Source organism: Echinops telfairi, unplaced genomic scaffold, assembly GCF_000313985.2.
Source record: "Echinops telfairi isolate 266 unplaced genomic scaffold, ASM31398v2 ScPeMD7_23;HRSCAF=83, whole genome shotgun sequence".
Classification (NCBI taxonomy): Eukaryota; Metazoa; Chordata; class Mammalia; order Afrosoricida; family Tenrecidae; genus Echinops; species Echinops telfairi.
Window position 1 is genome coordinate 84,437,192 of NW_022103920.1, and position 3,773 is coordinate 84,440,964.

The following is a 3,773-nucleotide window of genomic DNA, read 5'->3' on the forward strand; positions in this document are numbered from 1 at the left end:
CGGCGGGAGGGGGATGTGGGCGCGCGGGGAGGTTGAGACCCGAGGCGGTGGGCACAGGGCAGGTAAATCTGCGGGCATCAGGGGTTGGGAGCGTGGGGCTGGAGGACGAGGCCTAACGCCGGCTGGGGCTTTCTTAGGGCCTCTGAGGCCGCTTTCTTTACAGGTATGCGCCAATCTGCAGCCAGACTCCAGTGCGGACCATTGACTTCCACAGCGTCGGGCTTCGGGTCTCTTTCCGGGCGAACAGTGGTGCTGGTCGGGTCTTGCGAAAGCGCCCCGGGACATTGCTTTGCAAAGCTTGGGCTGTATTAGGCGCCGCCTCTCCTTCCTGGTCTGCAGTGTTGGAGGACAATTTCATGCACTCGCACTTAGGACCTTAGGCTCAGAAGGACTCATCGGAGAAACACTGACACGCGCGTACACACACGCACGTACACAGGCACACGCGCGCGCACACAAACACATACACCCTGTTATTCCTCATTTCGGACCCAGTAACAACCCTTCCTCCTCCTCCAGATATTTTTGGACAAGGAGAGAGCGATTACTTCGCAAGATTCCCCCCACCCCTCGGCGCCAACATCTCCAGTCCGGCTGACCCGTCCTAGAGGGGTTTAAGAAGAACAGGCCTTGCAGCGAGACTCTAGCTCCCTTCGGGGCCTTCACGCGGCTTCCCAGAGCCTGCGCCGGAGCTGACTCTCCCCACACCTGGGCATCCACTGCCTCTCTTCGCTTAGGGACAGGGCACAGGGACTCTTTGGAGCCACATCACCACCTTCCGTCCTAGCCGGACTAGGATGAGCGCTGTCGCCGGCTGCAGAGGTTCCCTGGCCTCTTCTTAAGAATCAGCCCGGGGCCCCTTTCGCCCGCCTGGGAAAGGCGACCCTTCCCTGAGCGTGTGTGGTGTGGTGGTGCTGGTGGTGTGTGTGTGTTGGGAGCCGGTGCCGGTGCTGGAAGAGCCAAGCAGGACTCCTTCCTGAAACTGGCACGTTTTCAATGGGGGACCCTGCGCCTTTGAGGCCCACTTAGTCGTATTCCGATTTCAGCAGCTCTGAATTGGTCAGATGGCCAGAACGGGAAGAAGATGGGTTCAAAGCGAAAGTGGGTGCAATCCGCGGGACTGTCGAGGTTGGGGAAGAGGTACTAGGCTCCGGTCCACCCGGAGACGGTTGATGAGCTGCTATGCTTGGACTTGGCCTCTAGTCTCAGTTTGCAAGCTGGGCTTTAAGTTCAGGACAAAGGCATATACCTCTGCTTGAGCTTCTCACTCAGACCGGGGGGCCTCCTGCAGGCTAGACTCTGGTGTTTATCTGCCCGGATCTGATCCAGGGGCTTGCTTGTGTGTGTGTGTGTGTGTGTGTGTGTGTGTGTGTCCTGTCCTTTAAGACCCCCACTCCACCCATCTTCACAGTGTACCTACCCCATGTCCATGTCCGGCCTTTTTAGCAGCTCTAGGTAAATATCGATTTGCCCCAATTTACCACCTCCTTAACTGACCATTTGCAGACTAAGAAACCGACCTCTGTAGGGACCAGATTTTCATTTGACTTTCCACTCCCCAGCCCCGCCAGTCTCCCTTCCTCCCTCCAAGTGGCATTGTAAAACTCAGTGACAAAGAGACCAAGTAAGGTGCGAGGCCCCAGTTCCTGGGGCCTTGAGGGCTATTTTACATATGGGTCAGACAGGGCTGGAGGCCAAGGTCAAGTTGAAAGTTGCAATCTAGCCTTTCTGAGAACTGCCCTGCAAACGCAGAGACCAAGGCCAGCCGGCCGCTGGAAAAGACCTTCTGGCCACCTCCCCTCGCTCTTGATCCCCTATGCCTCAGGCAGTCTCCTTTTGGGCTCCATTTGGCTGCCCAGTGTTTTTGCTGTCTCCGTGGACATTTGGGGCGGTGTTAACGGACTCTTCTTCTCTGTCTGTCCCCGCCCTGCTCTCCGCAGAGCTTCAAGCCTTCTTCTGTTTTCCAGTCAGAGCTGGCAGGGGGAAAAAAAGGGAAAACAGCCCAGGAAGCCCCCACTGGCCGGCGCCCATGCCAGCTCTCTTCTGGCCAGGACGCAGCTGCTGCGCACTTCGCGCGGGGGCCCACGGCAGGCAGCACAACCCTCCCTCCATCTCCCACTCCACCGGCGGCCGAAGCCCCACGCGCACTGGAAGGGGCCCAGGTCTACAGCTCGCCAAAGGCGCCGGGTTCCTCCTCACCAAAAATGGTGAGACAAGATTGCATCTTTTCTGCTGAGGAATCACAAACAGGTTTGTCTGCGAGGGATGGCGCTGCGGGGCAAGCTTTCTTCTACATCTCTATTTGGGGTTTGCTCCTCAGCTTAGGTGCCACCTTCCCAGGGGAGATGATTGAGCTTTGTGGCAGATCTTTTGTGACCCAGTAGTCTGGATATTTTCTTACTTCTCCACATCTACTCCTCATTGTTTCTTGAACTCTCAAGATGCAGCTACTTAAAGGCAGGCATCCTCAGTTTAGCCTTCTTGAATCTGATGGATCCCAAGCGATTTTTCTTCCAGCCACGGCTACGGTGCCCTGGCTACTTTCTCTGATTTGAACTATCTGCAGGTCCTGTTAACTACTGAGTGGAAGCTACCTATCAGTAGAGATGGTTTGGAGAATTGAAATGAGCTTGAAGAATTATGATCTGAGTTTCTAGAATTCCTGCCTGTTTTGTAGCAAGAACTTCTTTCTCTCTATCTCATCCTTGGCAGAGGGAGATAAGAGATTCATTTGTGGTTCTCCATGCAAGTTTCTTAGGCTCCTCTTTGACCAGGCAGAGCCAACACCGCACTCACTGTGAGGGAAAAGAGGTCGAAGGGCAATGAAGAGTGAGCATACTGTACTCAGCAAGCACAGACCCTCCCAGGGCTCTAGCTCTGGCTCCGTTCTTTCTCATGGCAAGATAAAAATTTCCCCTGCTTAGCTTATGGAGGCCTGAACCTCAGAACCAAGCCATCTCTCTACTTTTGTGTTGGACCAGGTTCAGGAGTTCTTCAGGGAGTGCAGGGAGGTGTCTACCAACTTGAATCTCAAGGATGACCATTTTTATCTTTCGAATTCCTTATGGACCAGAATAGGGGAGCCTGGGCATTGACCGGGATGGGATCTGCTGGTGGCGGTGGCAGCCTCTGGAGCAAGTGATCCAAACAGTGGGCACAGGATAGGAGGGCGGCTGAATTCCAGATTCTGTGAAGCTCCTGCTCAACACCCCCCACCCCTGCAGTCCCAGGAGCACCCATCTTTGTTCTGGGAGTTGTTGGCTCCTTTTTGTCTGCTCCAAAATCCCTTGGCAGAGGAGGCTCTTAATTCCTGGGGTGGGCTGGGGTGCCCTCAAGCCTCCTTATCTAGAAAGAGACCCTGGCTGGGCTTTTCTTTGCTGGAGAACTCTGCAGCCTGCTTGGGCCCTGGGGCCCTGGGTTCCTGGGGATTGCAGGGGAAGAGGACAAAGGGAAACTAGGGTTTAATAAAGTTTGATGTTCATTAGCAAATGAAATTTACCTGCTCTCACTTTCACAGAGGGGGCTGTCAGCACTGCTCCCTGGCACAATTTTGGCCCATCCCTCCAGCATTAGGATAAACATTCCTCGGTTGGTTTTAAAGACACTTTGTATTTCAGGATATTCATGTGTTTCTAATGTATCCAAGCAGCTTTACAAGCTGAATTTGCAGAACGTCTTAACCCTGTCCTTTCCGTTGCTAGTGGCAGAGGGAGAGAGATCCAGAGTTGAGGAAATGCTGGGAGAGGGACTGAGGATGGCCAGGGAAGAGAGAG